At 40.9% G+C, this 19,791-nt stretch overlaps 1 pseudogene; it reads left to right on the top strand.

Moving 5' to 3' along the window:
* The first annotated feature begins 101 nt into the window (after positions 1-101).
* On the top strand, positions 102-19,411 carry LOC119726298 (annotated as a pseudogene).
* Positions 19,412-19,791: the final 380 nt, after the last annotated feature.

Here is a 19,791-nt window from a genome sequence, read left to right as displayed (position 1 = left end):
CTATTATGATAATGTTTACCGAGTGGTGCATTATTCATAGTTTTCCTTATTTTCAGCCAATGAAAACGCGAGAACTTTATGTCGCACTTTGACCTCTGTGGAATAACTCCACCCACTTCGGACATTTCGCGGAAGTATATTTCTCAAAAATGATGGCGAATCCTACGGGGCAACGTCGTAATCCAGCAATCGTAAATGCCCCTTCGAAACTACTCAGCAAATCTGAAAATGACCAAGTAGTTAACCTTCTTGGAAGTAGGTGTTGGGTGAGTTCGGTTTGGTTGGTAAAGGGTAAATTTAGTGGGTAAATAAACTGACCCTTGCAAAGTTTTTGTGTTCAGGGTAGCCCAGGTTGGGTAATCCTTACTTTTAGGACCCCGTTCCTATATAAGGTTAAAAGACTCACCAAAACAACTGACTAAATGACACTCAAAAGTGACATTCTGGAATTTCTTGTCGTATATCTAAACAGTATGACACCTTCTTGAATATCGGCAGGTTTAATTTTGTGGAAAGAGGCTGGCAGGGGCTTTGATTTTAGAGGGAAATTATTAGGGGAAAACATGACGATGACGAACAGAAAACTGACTCAAAAACTAATATGGCAAACTGCAAAAAAGGATAGGAAAGTCACATTTTCTTTGGAAGTGCTTTCAAAATTACAACTAACATGAATTTATCTGAAGAAAAAAGACTGCTTTAGCCTGCAAAAGTCACTTTGGTACTGGACAGTCATCTGCTAAAGAAGTTTTGAACAAAACTCGTAAAAAATAGAGGTGTCCTAAAGGTAAGGATTACCCCAGGTTGGACTCCGTTGTGTATTGTTGATGTACCCTAACGCGGCGCGGCCCCTAACGTGGCGCACTTTGATTTTTCGGCTGTAGCGCCTAGCTAGAGCAAAAGTTTTAACTGAAATTTTACAGAAAGTGAAATTTCATCAAGTTCTAAACACTCCCGTTCATAAATCGCGAGTTTATTTACCCGCTACAAAGTTAAAAGAAAAAATTATTTTGGCGTGATTTTCCGATTTTATTTTCAAGTGCAAAGTGAACCCTTTGAAAATGCCTCGTAAAATAAGGAAATAATTTTCTGATAAACATCTGGCTGGGTATGTAAGTAGAGATAATAATGTTTTATCAGAATTTATCAAGTTTACAGAAATTCTTAAATGTTAATTTGGAATTTTCCGAGATTTATTCAAGTGCGCCACGTTAGGGAACACTCCGCCAATTTGTGCCCAATTTCCGGACGCCACCGTTTTTTAATTTCGGCTTAAATTTTATGAAACCAAAATTGTTCACAGAGCTTAAATAGCAAGTATTAATAAGGTAAAGTACCAGTATTTCACTGCATGAATTTGAGGTTTGTCAACAAAGAGGTTTGGCAACAATACACGAGGAAAGTTGGGTAAGCTTCGAAGTGCGCCACGTTAGGGAACACGACTATACACGCATGTATGAAGAGACATATCACTAGTCGTATTATGCAATGAAGACGTCGTCCAACCTGGGCTAAGCAGTCCAGCTTTTCCTGATCATGCTGATGATGAGCATTGGAGGCCGGAATGGCCGGAGCTCATGAGCTGGAGTTACTCTAGACCCGTGGCATTAAATACAATGCCACGTGCCTCCCTCTGGTAAATACTATTGTCGAGCGCAATTTCAGTCCCTCGCGCAAGTTTAAACTTGCGCACGCAAATTTAAGATAGTGGATATTTTGCCGGAGGTAATGACGGCAAACTAACGATTACTAAAGGTTTGCCGGCGGCAATCCATATCAACAGAGGGCGCTGTACTCTTTAAAATAGGGCTGAATTATAAAATGTATTAAATTCCCACCAAAAGTTGTGTAGCACGTTTGGTGTAATGGTTAAGCAAAAGCTCTAGTTAGCGGGATGACTCGCGTTCGATTCCGACCGCACCACATTTTTAAGTTTTTTTTTCTCATCCCCAAATAAATAAGAATATTCTTCTTTTATTATTTTAACATGTCTCAAACATTTTTTGCAGAGTATTACATTTTCTTTTTCAGATTTGTGGCTCTGGAGGATTTTTTTTAAAGGGAAATAAAGTCCGAAATTATAAAATGGTCTGAATCCCATCTTGTGAATACGAGGTAACAACGATAATTTTGGCATGGAGCCAAACTAAAACTTGTCACCGGAAAATGTTGAAGTACAAAAAAACAGTAACTGCGCATGTTCAGTGCATATCCGGCAAACTAACGTTTACTAAAGGTTTGCCGTCTCCGGCAAAATATACACTGCCCAAATTTAAACTTGGGCGAGGGACTCCCGAAGCACGCAAATTACACCGCGCCATTTTAATTTGCGTGCGCACGTTACAACTTGCGCAAAGGCGATCGCAATTTGAGAACCTTGCGGGCGGGATTTTCATTGATGAAGAAAAACAAATGTTCGAAACACAAGTACATGGAGAAATAGATTAAAAAATAATGGAATAAATTAATGAACAAAGAAATAAATAAAAAGTGGAATTCAATTAGCGTCAATGAAAAGAAACACCGAGATTTAGCAGTGCTTATCAGAGACGTTTTTTAGGGGGCGGGGGCGGGAAGGGGACCAGGCAAGCAATCAATAAGCACAGTGATTGCTTGGAGAGTACTGAAAATGGTTCGAAAATGGAGACAAGCTTCAAGGTTTTTTGCCTTGCAAATGTAAAACTAATTAGTGTTTTATTTATATTCTTAAATGTAAATAAATCATAATTTCCTAGGGGTAACCCGTTGTTAACGTAAAAGATTGATTATCATCCCTTCAATTGTTCAAGATTTTTGACGGTACAATACATTTTGTTTTTAAAAATACTTTGCATAACATTTCGAGCGCTGTATACACTTCAAAAATGCATAATTTGAAAAAAAAATTAATGAACTCATTACTAATTTAATTAATTAATTCAATTTATTACTTTAAACAATTATAAATTCGACTTGCAGGCTCAATAATTCATATTAATGTTTACGTGCTTTAACTTAAAAATGCTATGCATATAAAATGGTAATTATTTTAAAAAGTAAATAAATTTATTAATGATTTAATTTATTAATTTAATTTATTAATTTAATTAATTAATTCGAATTAATGAATAAATATGTTGTTTATTTATCAAAAATCCTAATGAGCCATAAACAATAATACACATTAAAAGTGCATAAATTGTTCGCATTACCACCCCTTATCTCTGAACCCACACAGTCAACCTCATTAGCATAATACTGTAAATAAAATGTTTCAAAAAAGGCATTAAAGGGACACTAGGTCCTGGAACAGCCCAATTGGGCTACAAAACGCGCTTTGAACGAGATGATGATAATCGGAAATAACTTTTAAAAGTAGGATATAAACATCAACCTGGGCTAGAGAACTCCAGCTGAGTGACATGCTCATCAGGTTACATGTGAATTCCTGATGAGCATGTCAGTTGGAGTTACTCAAGCATAGAACAAGGGCTCTATGCTAAAAGCTTGTTTAAATTGCCTCAAACCAGTCCCGTTTATTTTTTTACATGGCCTTATCCTCCTATGCGAGTTCGAGACCTGTGCCTGACATTTTTTTTAAAAATGAAGTATTCCAAAACGTTCAAGGTTTCTTCCTCATACCAGAAATTGCTTGAGAAATCAGAGCATTGGCTTTCCAATGAGACGCAATGTGCACAGATAAAAGCGTATAGTTGATGTCAGTAACGCTTACGATTTAAGGTAACCTTGATAATTTAAAAAGTATCTTCCCTTTCATTTTGCATGAAACGTAGACTTTGGCTACAGCTGTGGTGCAGGTGTTTTTGGCCCAACCTCCCAACTCCTGGACCAAAAGATGCTGTGGTGTGGCATGCTTTGTCAAGGACAACGACCTACGCTCATACTTCATCAGAGTCTACGATATTATGGTAAGGAGTAGACCTAAGACCTAATTACATAATAGCTTTGTTAACATTATGCGCTTTCCTATGGGAGCAAAGTCGGGACGCCGGACGAAGTAGGGACCGTCTACCACATAGGAAAGCGCACATGTAAACAAAGCGTGACATCATTAGGTCTCAGGCCTATACCCTACATGTAGTCCACTTGGTTATTTCTTTCTTTTTGTTTGTTAAAGAAGAAGCAGCAAAAGATAACTGGTCTTTGGGGGTCATGAAAAGTAACTATTACTTAGTGTAAACATGTGCAAAGCAAATTTACTTAAAACTAGCTGGACTGATCGAAGAAATAAGGACTTGACCTGAGTTAGACTCCAGGAAATGAATTAGTTACTCTACGTCCCCATACACATCATTTTGTACCAACAAGTTGATGTTTTTTCTTCCAACTGTTTCCTCTTGGGAAGGGGGGGGGGTAAAAGACACAATTGAACATGCACATGAGCTGCAAATCTTTCCGAATGTCTTTGACATGTTCTTTCACTTACTAAGAATTTAATTGTTGATCCCATTCATAATTTCTTTTATATAGAACGGAATGCAGCTTTGGGAACAAGAACTGTACAGCCAGTTCATTTACTTTGTCACCAAAGGCAAACCTTTCTTCCACACTTTCCCAATTGATGTGAGTATATTAACCCTAACCACCCTGAAACCATCTAAATCCACACGCCTGTTTTGGAGTATTTCGGCGGATTCAGGATACCTCCATATTGAAAACAGGTGGATTTTGATGGATTCAGGACAGTAAGCCTAGGGGTACTGCAGGATTTTGATGGATTCAGGATACCTCCATACTGAGCAGTCACCAACACCAACATTTGTGTGCATGACACAATACATGCAGGCGGCTGCGGTGATGGTTCATTTTTCAGACTGGGACCTTGGGTGCAGAAAAACATACACTCTGTAGCTGACAAAATTCTCCAAAATTTTCATGAGGCAAATTAAGACAACCATCAACCATCAACATTTTGCACCTGACAGTGAAGCCAAGTGATTTCAATTTGAAGCCTAAGATGATTTCAATTTGAAGCCTAAGACTAGACTGGTACAAATCCAACTTTTTGACCCTTCTATTTCTACATAGATTGGACTTGTGATTCCGGTTCTCATATTGGAACCTGGTAAAACTGGGGAACCGCCGGAACCAAGCAATACTACAAGAAAGTGCCACAATTTGGACCCTAAACTAACAAAATGACCCACACGAGGAAAACATGCTGTTTTCACCAAAGTAGTCTTAAAACATTAAATATTTAAAGTAAAAATTACTATAAATGTTATTGTCCCCCTGAACATCTCCATCTTGAACATACTTTCTCATAAGGAATGCTGCAATTGAACAAGACAGTACACAGTTTGGAAACAAAATCCTGAAAACCAAGCACCCATTTTGACTTAAAGAACTGGGTTTGTTTTTAATCTTGAATTTTGTGTATTTGTGTGTTCCCATGTGCGCCTTGGGTATACAGACATGTTGGGCCGCCCTCAACTTCGCCAATGATGCCGAAGCTGGTGAATTCAGCAGTGTCATCAAAGCTAAGATCAGGGCCAAAAGGCTGCGTAAAGAAAGTAAAGAAGGTGAGTGAAGCATCTCTAGATGAAGATGCTGTCGGATTTTTGGGAGGGACATGTATGCACGGAATCGTGTATGTGTGACTATTTCTATTCTGAATCTGCACCATAGATATAGAATAAAAAAGACTAGATCGGCAGCGCGTGCATACGCACGGCCCTGCCTGGAGGGTCACGTGCTGGAGGAAAGATTCAAATTGCGTGCTAGACGTGACGAACGCAATGCCGTTTACGCGCACATTGCGAGTTTATTTTCTGCTACTTGAGACCTTCAATGCTAATAATCATACACAAGAGAATAAATAAGATAACATCGTTCCCATAATGTTGAAACTCCAGTCTACTCTTGTTTATTTCAATCAGTATCTTTTGAACATGGATGCTTATGATTAGGGCCTACTTGGCAAATTTGGTTGTCTTAAAACAGGTTTACTTTGCAGAAACTAAAGTGATTATCCCGTAGCCGAAATGAAAAGCGGCACGCCAACGTGTTAGCGTGCGTCAGCGCAGCGCGTAAATACTCGGTGCGCATTTCTAGCTTCGCGCGCGTTGAGCTAGGTCACGTGCTGGAGGAAAGATACATTTAGCTCCATTACTTTACGTTCATTTGTTGCGCATCCACAAGAGACAACAAAAATGGCGGAGATTTATCGGACTGTGAATGGGCGCATGTGGACGCGCTGCCAATCTAGTCTTTTATTCTATATCTATGATCTGCACTAACAGGTAATTAATGTCTTCAAGTGAGTTCCAAGTGCCTTCGGCAGTACATTCAAGAGACTCTCCAGGTGGTCTCCTCAAACTCTCCATACCTGTATGTAAACCTTGGGAGGGTGATTGTGCACCCTGTCAATTATTGGGTCTATAAGTAAACAAAAAAAATTAAAGTCCGTCACAAGTCATGTGGCACATCAAGGCAGCGTTTATCTCTGGTTTCCTTGGAATGAAAAATATTTGTATTGCCCATTGGTGGGATGGATACCAGACCATTGCAGGTTACTCCTCCTGGGTGGAGGGGAGGCAAATGTGGGTGAAGTGGATTGCCCAAGGACATTATATAACATGGTCAGCAGCTGGATTTGAACCCCTGACCCTCTGATCATGAATCATGACTCCTAACCACCAGGCCAGCCTCCCCACACACTCTAGATGGGAGGTCCCCAATTTCATACAACTGCCCATCGCAAAAATTTGCTAAAAGTCCAAGAAAACATGTTAAGCAGAAGCAGCATGCTCGCCAAAGTTACACGGGATTTATAAATCTTTGTGACTGGTTTGCGGGTGATTTTACTGAGAACATGAATTTGATGAGTAGTGTTTTTATGTTTTTATGATTTATGGGGGGCACTGTGGTCCAATGGCTATGGTGTTCGACTCGCGTGCCGTGGTACGTGGGTTCGAACCCTGACTGGGAACAGGATGCTTGTGTTCTTGGGCAAGGCTCTTTGCTACGATTGCCTCTCTTCACCCAGGAGTATAAATGGGTACCTTGGAAAGTAGGGACCAAATTGAGCTGATCTCGAGCTGCTGCAGAAACTTGGTCTCATTCCTGATGAACAGGGATAATAATTGTAAAGCACTTTGAAACCTTCGATATAAAGCGCTATATAAGTGCCACATTATTATTACCATTAATTGCAAGCTCTGTGAAATAAGATCATTGCACTTGCGTATAACACAAATAGCACATTCGTTGTTTTTATTTTTGCAAGGTTCAATATTTGTTAAGTATGCGCATCTATCCATCATCCATGCGGTTAAGTCATGAAAATGAGTATTCCTTTAATTCCCTTTTTTTCCGTTCTGGTTCTTGTTTTTTTTTCAAATATTAATCTCTATGTACACTATGAAGTTGGATATTATGAACTGTCGCATAATCGTCTTTTCATTCGTTGTCAGTGCTATTTAAATTATAAATTGATGATATCATCGTTTTATCCCATTTAATCAAAAATAATAACATCTTTTTGAATAATGAACAAATATTTTGTCAATTTCAGATAAAAAACGTCATCCTCCAGGAACGCCAGCCAGGAATCGCCCCAATGCTGCCCCTCCACAAAGTGAGTATCCTTACACTCTTTCAAGCTCCAAGGGTGTTACTATATAGACCTTATGCGTAGCAGCCATTTTAGAGGGCAATGCTTTTGTTTTGCTTGGAAATGCACAAATTTACCTTTTTTGCATTCATTGTGACAGAATTAAAATCGGAAAAGATGTCCTCTAATTAAGATGGCCATGATGGCGGCTACGCATAGATCTTTATCATGCTGCCACCATTTCAGTCATGTTCCCTGTATCCAATAACAGTACTGAATGGTAATGTTTTTTGAGCAGAAAGGAACCAGACTTCTTTTCCTTCCAGCCTCGCTTTGGTTGCGTTGATTTGAATGGGACCAAATCAAGACGGCCGCAACGTGATACTGGTCTATAAGATGTACTGATTTTAATATGCGACACAAGAATGCCAAGATTGCGTACTGAGCTATGAATAATACTGTAAAAAAAGACAGACTACTTCGGGCACTGGACTTTAAAAACATCAGAGATTTTTTCGTGAATTGTGAACAAAGAATTGAGAACTCACCTGTTGAAGTTTTACAGAATTGGAGATATAGGAAGCTAAAACCCAACGCAAATGCACAGTGTGTTTAAAACTTCAGTACCTGTATAAGTGAATATACTAAGGCATGTGTGTCAAATAGTTGCCATAATAGCATTTACCTTGGGGTTCACCATACACGTAAGTGTTGCATAGTTTTGTTATTCTCAATTATGAAATGTAATGTATCATACCATATAACATGACTTAATTCTCTTGTCGTCTTGTTGGGGGAGGCGGCTTTTGCTGGCTGTGGCATGTCAGTGTGGAGAATGGGAACAAAGGAGAAGGTTGTCAAAGGTATAGGAGACCCATAGGCTGACTAGGGTGGGGAACTAGGGCCCAAGTTCGGGCAAGGACCATTAGTCGACTAGTGGTTGATTTGTGACGTACCTCAGGCCTACGCACTGATAGCAACGTGCGAACGTCTCTAGTCAAACGCTGGTCAAAATGTCATCGCAAAACTTCTGGATCCTGGCTCTCTGCTAGCGTTATGAATGCGCGCGGCTATTGGTAACCAGTGAAGCAACCAACCCCAGTAGGCTGGTTCCAAATAGTCGACTAGCGTAGTCAACCACCATCGACTAGACAGAGTTTGGGCAAACGTTAGTCGAACTCTGGTTTACCATTGGTCAACTATAATCCTTGCGTGAACTTGGCCTAGGTTGGCCTTAGGTATAGACAAACCAGGAGGCAGCCATTTTCTGCGGTACCAGGCACCAGGCTCGCACAAGTGGCGCTCTGGTAATACACACGTACTCCGGGCTCCTTCGACCAATAGGAATACCAACATGTCTGTGCACCTCGTCTTTAAAGAACGTGTGCAGCATGTGCATGAGCGTGACACCACCACTTCAAATTCTGGTCGCCGGATTCCACTGTAGGAGACCCATTGGACTGTGGTGTGAGGATTGGGCACCAGATGTCATTGATGGAGAAACCGATGTCTTGTGGTACCGCGTCATGCTTGAAGATTGCGGTGGCCTCTCTGATGCGGTGGGGGAACCAGTGCTCGATGCTGATGATGAGTTTAGCCAGGTACCAGTTGATCTGATGATATTGAGTTTGGGAGTGCTTGGGTATGGAGGACTTGTCAAAATCTCCGCAGCTGTCGTGGGCTTTGTGTTCGTTAAGTCTGGTAGGCTTGGCTGCTTTGTGTTTATGGAGCACTTGATTGATATGCAGGCAGATCTCATCGGCAGTGGACTTGTCAAGATGGGAGGATGGCTCGGTGCATTTCTCTTCTGCTGGGGCTGATTGAGGGACAAGTGCAAAGTTCATGCCTAAGGGAAGAATGTTCGTTTCTTCAGGGGATTGTGGTCGGTGACTAATGTTGACTACGGTGTGCCGAGTGAAAGATTCTTAGGAATGGAGGTGAGGCTTGGTGTGGTGCGGGCTTGAGGATTAGGTTTATCTGATTCGGAGTTAATCCATCCTGATCTTACCTGAGGTTCTGAACCACGTTCACATGAAATTTGCTTTCAGAAAATGCAATGACTAGCTGAAATAGCGGGACATGCATACACTGTAAGTACATCTACAGTATTTCTGTCAGCAGGTACCAGTATTTGCTTGTTAACAACGTAGCTTTTTCTGCCACCATTTTAGAAGTCTCTATTTTTAAGTCACCTTCTTTATTAGCATGACACTTACCCTAATCCCACGTACCCTGCTAAATGCAACACAATCCAACAAAGTTGAAGTGAGTGCCCTGCTTAACCCTAAAAATCCCCATCCAGTCGAACTCCAACACCAGAGTTTGTTGGAATCTGTTAGAGTGAGTACTGTAGTTAGTAAACTGATTGTGTTTTACATGGGGTTATAAGCATTCCACCAATAATCAGAGTCCAACAGTTTTTGTGTGCAGTTTACCATGGTGTTTGAAGGTTCCTAGTAAATCATTCAAGGGGGGTGGTAGTGTAAATGAAACAAAATGCAACAATGGATTTTGTTGCAATGTGCAGTGGATTCAGTACTAACCTTAATAAGCCATTCGCGAGTTAGATTCGAATAAAATCTGGAACACTGATTTAATCCAATGCTTTGCCCCTTTTTAACTTTGCATTCTTCCGACCAAGGAAGACTGTTACTATTTCACGTGATTCGGGGCAAGCCTTATGCAAGCAAGCCCCAGCTCCAGCATGGTCTGGTGTCTTTGTGCCATTCTCACCCATTGTGAACAATGTATTGGTGCCGAGTGTCTCTTACCTAACTGTGCAAGAGCTTGCCCCGAATCATGTGATTGGCAACAGTGTCTTTCGTCTGGAGAATTCAAAGTTAAAATGTGCCAAGCATTCTGAGCAAGTCAGTGTACCAGATGTTTTTCAAATGTAAATCGCAAAGGTTATTAGTTACTCGCAAATGGCTCATTGGCACTAAGCAGTTGCCCTGCTAATTTGCATGAGTGGGTTATGTTGTATCCAACCAAACATGGTACTTTAGTTGACTGTTAAATTCAACAGTGTGCACCAAATTTTTGACACTTTTTCTTTCTGTTGCATATGCAACGGTGCTCACTTTTTAGTAATGCATGTACAGTCGACTCTCGCTAGTACAAACTCTGTTAATACAAAATTCTGGTTATAACAAACATAAAGCCTTGGTCCCGACTGTGCATTTATATGCACAATGAATGGGACTGATGTTCCTCTTAATACAAAATTCTGATATAACAAGCAATTTGGCTAGGTCCGAACGAGTTTGTTATAACGAGACTCGACTGTACACATGTACCTTGAACAGATCAACTCACTGACAAAATTGTCAGTGTCTTTGTGCAAGGGGCTATCCTGAGACCATTAACCAGTTTGTGTCATGCGCCAAAACTTACAATATTAGCCACATTAGGAATGCTACGTGTAGAAACCCAGGCAACGGAGGCTGTTTCCACTCAAGAAGGATTCAGCAGTCGCTGCATGCCAGCCTTGCCACACAGTGTCAGTGTTTTGTAACTTCCAGAGCAAGGCGTACTTATAAAAATATCCCATACACCTGATTTTTTTAGATGGAATTGGTACCAACTGCACACTAGTTGAATTATGTAAAAGTGGCAAGTGACTTGATTATCTTGCTTCTTTAAAATTGCTGGATTTAATCAGAATTCAGGAAGGTAATTACCCAAATATCAGCTTGTTTGCGTTTTCAGTACATTTATATCAGTGTAACCATAATCTCACATGGATATATCTTTCTTTGCTTTCAAATGAATCGTGAAGAAAAAAATATGCCAAATACCTAATTACAAATTTGTCTGTCATTTTCAAATTGTTGAAGTGAAGAATTTGAACCCAAGATGATGAGCTGAACATTAATGAGACTGTTTTGGAAACTTTTTTTCCTAAGCCTGCATTCACACTTGACTTGTTTCCAAATTATGTAATTTTCATTCATTCGTTCATTTATTAGTTCATTCATTTTTTCCCCTCTTTTTAATAGCACCAACTCACACTCTTTGTTTTTTTTACCACAAACTGTTGGCATTAGAACAAAGAAGGTCATCAGCTCTTCCGCCATTCCATTCCGACACCAGGTCACAAAACCAGGTCGTTTCACCGGCCAATAACAAGCGTCGTCGGAGTTTCTCATCCAGTGACACCCAATCCCTGCGTCATGGTAATAGGTCTCTTTCTTAACTCCACCCCTCCCCCGTTCCCTCCCCTTTCACTCTACCTGTCTCAACTATCTGCCGACACTCTGTTTGCATTTAGTCATGCCCCTGTGATGCACTGCATGTTTAATAGGGAGCCAGGTTGGCGTAGCGGTACTTTTCTTGCCTTCCACCGCTGTGACCCGGGTTTGAATCCCGCCTGGGCCAACGTGTGAATTAGGTCGTCAGTCCCTGCCTGATTCCTTGGGTTTTCACCAGAATATTCTTCTGGGCCTTTCCTCCAACCTCTAAAACTGTATTTCTTATCATTGTCTTCTCTCTGTGGGTTTCTTCAGGCTTGTGAGCTGCAGTGCAATACGTTGCTTTTGAGGAATCCTTGGTTTCATTTTAATAATACTAATAATGTTTCTTGTCTTGAGAAAGAGCTTTCAATTTCTCTCCCGACAGCACGCAGGCCTTCCTGTGTGTGTGTTGATCATGGTGGTCTGGAATGCTTAACTATCCTTCATGTTCAAACCTAAAGACGTTCTTTGTTGGTAGTAAGTTTTGAGGAATTTTAATAGCAACCCTTGTCGAGCAATTGTCATCTGCCATGAATGGTCTAAATGATTGGCCCCTGTCTATCTGTGCAAGGTCTGCTTTTTAGATGTAAGGAGATATTTAGGTGAAAGTGTGTTTCAATACCAACAAAAAAGTGTGTTGAGATAGATTTAAACGTTTTCATCTAAACACAACTTGGAGATGACCTTCAAGTGTACTTGCCAAAATTTTCCTTAAACACCATTTTTGGTAAATGTATTTGATTTTAAAGAGATGTCTTTTGAGGCATAATAAGCCTTGTTTGACTGTGCCAGCTTCGCCCCCCCCCCAAAAAAAAGAGTTTCTTGCAAATGATCCTGCCAACTTGTAAACTTCTGCCAGCTTTCTTATTGCTTTTCAATGTTCTACACAAGAACGATTTCTTAAACGTTGTTTTGTACTTTTGTTTGTAATGATGTACACGTAACACTGTTTTGGTCTCTCTTTTTTGTGTTTTGCTTTTTTTGTCTTTACCGGTAGTTACCTTGTTTTAATTTTACCTTTTTCCCACTTTGCAACATGATTTAAAACGTTTTTCGTCAGTGACTAAAGCGTTCAACTGCCTCTGAAAAAATGCTTACCTTTCGGCAGTGTTCGACCTTTTTTTTTTTTCACTACATGTAGACAGCCGGGCTACTGAAACAGACTCTGTGCATACATGTAAAAACGTGTATAGAGCCTGAAAGATGACACCTGGTGATGTGCTTAGCCCCTCGACAAGCAAAATTAACGTGTAAAAGTCAGAGTTTTTGAAATTAGTTTTGGTACATTGATTTCTTAAGAAAATCACCCTCAGAATTTTATGGAAACTGAAAAAGCGCATGACGAGAAAGAGAAATATCGTGCCAAAAATCGACTGCTAACTTCCAAAAACTTTCATGTGGACTCGTGGAACTTGATCACTGAACCTTTATGAAATAATTTTGTGGCAGTCATTGGGTAAAAACTTAAACTTAAGCAGGAGACTCAAATGTCTTTTGGGACGGACAATTTTTTTGGAATAAACTTGAAGAAGTTATTTTAATTCACAAACAAATTTAAATGACCGTTGATAAAAACTGTATTAAAACGTGATCCAAACGAGCCTGAATGAATCTAGAATCCATCGATGTAGGTAGGTAGATCTTCGCGTCGTTATTGTTTTCGTTCTCACGTAAGTACGCGATGTGACAATAGACGTGATCCAACCATGATCCAACAAGGCGACCTTGGAACAAAAATAGGTTGTTTATACCCATTTCCAACTGATTTCTCATCTTCTCTAAGGTATTTTTGTCATTGTTTTTAATAAACAGATGTAATAATTTTACTTTACTTTTACTTTTACTTTCATCTTTGCCATATCCCAATAATGTTTTTGACTTGCCAGCTGGGCTAGTTAAGGAATAGTTTGACTAGCCCACCGCTGTTTTGACTAGCATTTGGCTAGCGGGCTACCGCTAATTTTGAACCCTGCCTTTTGGCAGGGTTCAAAATTGGTGAACGTTCAAAATTGGTGAACGTTTCATTTGAAAAAAAAGTTTAGCTATCCTTTCAAGCTATTTCATGTTTGTCTCCTGTGTCGCAAAATTACTCAAGGTTGATAAGAAAAACTATGCATGGGACTGGGAGATCGATGATGAGGAACAATAGAAAATCCTTGATTTACACCATAAACAAGGCTGTGTTTGTTCACGAGTTGTTCGACTGCGAAGGCGACAAAGCTGCCTCGTGACCGCGAAAGGGTCGACAGGAGGCGAAGCCGGCTTCCCACCGCGTAGCGAGTGAGGCAAAGCCTTGTAGTTTCATATTCCGGTTGGACACACCACCCCTCCCCAGTCAGAAACCCTGTCGCATTCGTTAAAAATTACTCTCTTGCATTTTGATTCAATCTTTTGTGTAGCTAACATCCAGCCTCCATCTCCGCCTGTTAACACCAACACCACCATCAGTAAGAAGAAAGATAAGAAAGGGAAGAAAGGAAAGCTCACCAAGGCTGACATTTCTACACCCAGTGACTTTACGTAAGTGGCTCTGCCAACTGATGAAATTGATTGACCTCAATATTACTGGTAAGAAAGGGAATAGTAATATTGGATCCTCTACCACATTGCCACTTTAAACCTGGTGCTCAATCAAAGATGCTACAGGTTTGTGCACGTGCTCAAACCAGTGCACAAATGCCTATTCATTGATGAACATCAGGGGTGAGATTCCTCTAGGTTTCCGGATTTTTGGTGAGACGTCTTCCATACTCCGGAGTACAAGCTTTTTCTGTTTCCGTTATAGCGCAATGAATTCAGCAGTCGGTGATGCTTCTGGCAAAAGGAAGGCCCTATTTATGATAACGGATAGATGTGACAAGTCTAATATGCAATGCAGTCCAGTACCTGCTAGAAATCGATGCGGTGTGTGCAGTGGAATACTTGAGGACCAGACTAAAATTAATTTTAAATGGTGTGTGCACCTCGCTTGGTGTGTATATTGCGTATACATAAACGCGTATCGTGCAAAGTGACAATCCGTGAGCCAACATATCGGTGTCAATTTTGCCGCGGGAAAACCCACCAGCGCAATATTTGATCAAGGAATAAATAGTAATGTTTGGAAGGATTGGTTGGAATAAAGTGTCACTGTGGATGGACATCAGTATGAGCTGCATTAGTGCTTTGAAAAAAATAGCCACCACAAAAAAGAGCCAGGGAGTTTACCAAGTAAGCCTGTTTTTAAATATTTTTTGTGATTCGTTTCTCTCTGCAAACATGCGACAGCAATAAAACACACACAAAAAGACAGGATTGAAGCAAGTATGTACATGTGTTATATTATTGCATGACCTGACATGTTTTTCCTCATTTTCCAATCCCCTACCCCCCCCCCTATTTTTTTAATATGAGCAACAAATTGCAGAAATTGAAAACAAAAAATCTGAGGCCCACATAGGCCCCTGACTCCAAGCTGTATAAAAAAGGTTCTTTTGCAAGTAAAAATTTTGCCCCCAGAAAAATGAAACCAAGCCTATCTGTGGCTTTGTTCCCTATGCTCCTGTTAGCTGTGCCTTTAATTTAAGCAAAAAATAGCCTACACGCATTGGCCGCCACGGCCCCCAAATTTCCATCCGAATGTTTCGTGGATTTTTCAAATTTCACCCCTGAAACATGCAGTTTCCAGATTTGTTTGATGAAGGTTTTCAATGCAATTTAACAAGATTATTTCAAGATAATGTAAATCACAAATACAACGAATATGTATCTTTTTCTTTTCAGTCATGTCGCCCACTGTGGATGGGACCCAGAAAAAGGTTTAGACGTAAGTTATACTTGAGTCTCTTTTTATTATATTTGTGATTTTTTTTTTTTTTACTGTTAATTGGACTTTTTGATCTTTTGTTTTGACACCCCAAAAAAAAAAAGTTTAGATTGTTTGGACACATAGCCCTTGGCAGCGTGTGACCAGTTCTGGGTATGACGTTACCTTTTCTATTCAGTGTATTGGGTTCAACATGAGCCTTTTCTGGCGGACACAATAGGATGGGGCTATTTAAAAGCGGTTTAAATTGAGAAAATTTAGAAGAGTTTACTGCTCTAAATAGCATCCTCCTACTGTCCGCCATACTTCAAAAAGGCTAATGAGTGTAGAACAAAAACTAGTGAAACTTCCTTTGAATTCTTGAACCCCCAGCTGGAAGAGATGGACCAAGATGTCCAGGGCTGGTTTGAAAGCCTTGGTGTGGACGGAAGCAAATTCCAGGACAAGGAAACCATGGAAATCATCAATAATTTTATAAAGCAAAATGGAGGAATCAATGCTATAAAAGATGAAGTGGCTCGTAAGTAAAAGCCGAAAGTCAGGGTCTTTAAACTACTTCAGACAGCTTGTGAAGTAAGGTGTAGCACAAAATTGACATTAAGCCTCATACCAAGGGGAACTATTTAAAACCTTAAAAATAATATGAACAGTTTTTTTATTAGGTCAGATCATGGTCTTTTTTTTTTAGCGAACGCACTCTTCACAAGTACAGGCGATCATGTTTGTTTTTGTTTTTGTTTTTGTTTTCTGCAGTTTTTGTTTTCTGTAATCACATTGCAATGGACGATTGAAAGGGTTTGAAATAGTGGTGCCCCTCTCTTATAGATGCATGTATGTCATCCTGCAGTAGCGTATTTTCTGGCCTTCAAGTTGCAGATAACAATCAGCACCTTGCATGCGTGTAAACTTTTCTTGTAGGTCCCAGAGATTCTGCTAAAATGTCAAAGCCCAACTCACTTGAGCGTCCCTGTGAATGTTTTTTTATTTGTATTTTCTTATTCCTCAAGAGCAACGAACCCGAGGCATGTCTGCCCCTCCACCCCCGCCCCCATCTCGTGGCTCTGCTCCTCCGCCTCCCCCACCAGGCAACCGTGGTGCTCTCCCACCACCTCCCCCAAGCCGTGGTTATGCACCCCTCTCCCACCCTCATCTCGTGGGGCACCACCCCCACCCCCACCCTCGCGCGCTCTGCCCCCGACACCCCCCTCCCTGGCCCCTCCTATGCGTCCACCCAGCATGCAGTCCTGGCCTTCGGCAGCCCCTCCACCCCCACAGCGATCTGGTGGAGGTGGACCCCCACCCCCTCCACCCCCTCCACCCCCAGCTGTTGGAGCCGCGCCGCCCCCTCCCCCTCCCCCTATTGGTGGGGGAGGACGTACGGGACTCTTAGATGATATCCACAGGGGTAATGCCTTGAACCATGTGGATCCAAATGACCGACCAGCCCCAGCTAACAGTGGACATGGCATGCTACTGGATCAAATAAGGGGAGGAAAAGCCCTCAAAAAGGTACCAAAAGGCAGTTTGTTTAATAGTAGATATCAATACACCCCTTGCCTTCCCTAAAGTCAGCTTTTGTTACTTTAATCCAAGACAAGGGCAGAACAAAGTGCCTAATTACTTGTATGTCTATCCCAGCGGAACAAGGACATGCCTTCAGGTGAAACGTGAAAAAAAAATGCAGAACCAGTGTTATCGTGTGTGTCATTCAATTGTTGATTGAATAATTACCAAATTAGATTGCTAATACATAAATGTATCAATCACAAGGCTTACTCACTGTTCAGTGCTGAAAGAACCTCTATAACGCTTGTTTATTAAGCCGTCTTTCAAATGCATCTGGTTCTCCAATGTTTATTTCAGCTGCATATTTAGGACTGTATTTAACAGCATGCTGTAATATGCATTTAGCACAACGTGCAGCTTTGAATATACACAATGTAATATGTAGTATAGCCTAGGTGCTAATGGGTTGAAGTGATATATTTAGGACTCTTGTGATGGTAAATCATCTCCATCAATCATCAACAGGTGGATATCGATCGTGAGGCAGAAGTGGCCCCCAGCGTACCTCAGGATGGCCTAGGCGCTGCACTGCTCAACGCTCTGCAGATGAGAAGCAATGCCATCAACCCTGGTGAGCAGAAACTTAGGGCCCGTCTTGATTCATATCAGGAACAAGTTCCAGACAAGTTGCAGGTAGAATCATTCACTTTGTCCAGAAAAAGCTCTGCATTTGTCCCGGACATGTTCCGGGGAAATTTTCATTCGCAACTGCTTGACTCACCAAATCGATAACTAAATTGCGAGAAGATTGCAGGGAAAATGTTGAGAATCCTACAACTTGCGAACTAAGTCTGCAACTTGTCCGGAACTCGTCCAGGATATGAATTGAGATAAGCCCTCTAAGGCACCTGGGAACATTATAATTACCTTTACAACGGACCTACAGAGAAAAAGCTTGCTTTATAAAGTAAATATAGAGATGGTATCAAATGTCGTGAGATGGATTCATTCAGAAGAAAACAATCATTGGAGTTTTTTATGTACCCAACTCCCTAGGCCTTTTTGCTAGGATGTAGCCTTAATCCTGCAAAATCCTTCAATTGGCCTCATGGAAAAATAGCCTATAGCCTCAATCCTGCAAATTCCTCCATTTTTCATGAATATGGTCCATGGAGGGGTGACCACTGCCTGAATCCTGCAAAATTCTGCGGCAGTGACTGTCAATATGTTGAGGCTTGGCCAGTAACGTCCTTGAGCAGTACTATATTTATGCGTGGCTTAGCATAAACAGCACAAGGCCCAGCCCAAGACCTTGACAAAATGCAGCCTACGAAATCAGTATCGCACTTTTGCCATGTAACCTCAATCCTCCAAATTCCTCCACTTTGGCAAAGAGGATTTTGAAGGATTCAGGGCAGTTAGGGATTTATTAATGCATTTGTCTCTCTTTTTTTCTTCTTCTCCTTCACCTCCCATCTCCCCTGCAGAAAACAGTGATGACGATTCTGAGGATGACGACTTTGATGATGATGATGAAGAGTGGGATTAAACTGAGGACTAAAAACAGAATTGCGTGTTTGCGGTAACCAATCCACCTGGTAACCAATCCACCTGGCTTTTTTAGGCCAAATTGCTGATCGCAAACTTTTTATTACCACATTTGTCAAAAAATTAAAATAACTTTGTGGAAAATACAAAAATTGTTAAGTTATGTGAGGTTCTTTTGTGGTGTTATCTATACCGTTAACGAAATCCAATTGATGCAAGTACATAAAAATTAATATCCTTCGTACCTACGTAGATAATATGTAGGGCATTACTGTAAATAACCATTTTTTCTTGTCCACATAAGCCAGGAGAGAGCATGCAATCGAGAACAATTAATCACTCAATTGCAGTCCAGTTTCAATAGTTTTCCTTGCATTTGTTATATAATAGCCGTCCAATCATGTGGTATCTAATTTGTCGAGTCCACCACACGTCCATAACAAGTCTTTCCATTTGTAAGTCCTTCCAGGAATCGGGTAAAGTAAGGGGGGGGGGGGTTGAACAATAGATAACAAAGGAATGCCATTGTAACAATTTAATAGACAATGACTTGAATTGAGACGGAAATATACCGCAGCATCGCACCTATCTCAACTACAAAGTAGCACAACGCAGAGCCCGCCTTGCCGGCCACTGCTAGAGAGCCAAAGAGCAAGTTGTCTCTGACCTCATCTGCTGGAGATTGCCTTGCCCCAACAGAGGGAGGAGACCCCTCAACTACGTTGACACTGTATGCAATGAATTTTTTGAGCCAGCATGTTGATGACATCACCAGTGTTGTAGTACTCGTACTCGGTACTCGTACTTGAGTACTTTTTTTGGAGTACTCGTACTCGTACTCTTACTCAAATGTCAAAGTACTCGTACTCGAAATGACGGTACTCGCACTCGGGCAGCAAAATACATGTCGAAATTGTACTCGATCATTAAAGTACTCGTACTCGTTAATAGCAGTACTCGGGGGAAAATGGTGTAGCTTGAGTATATACCACAGGCTTTAATATTTTATCGATACTTTCAGTTTGAAATGGTTGATTGGCTTGTGGAGAAATCAAAGTTTCCTGATTTTCTTCTGTGCACGTCTATCTGGACAAACACATTTAACAGCCAGCCATGAGTGGGTCTGTATATCGGTTTGACTGGAC

The sequence above is a fragment of the Patiria miniata genome, unplaced genomic scaffold (genome assembly GCF_015706575.1).
Source record: "Patiria miniata isolate m_02_andy unplaced genomic scaffold, ASM1570657v1 HiC_scaffold_2, whole genome shotgun sequence".
Lineage (NCBI taxonomy): Eukaryota > Metazoa > Echinodermata > Asteroidea > Valvatida > Asterinidae > Patiria > Patiria miniata.
This window is presented reverse-complemented; position numbering and strand designations above follow the sequence as displayed.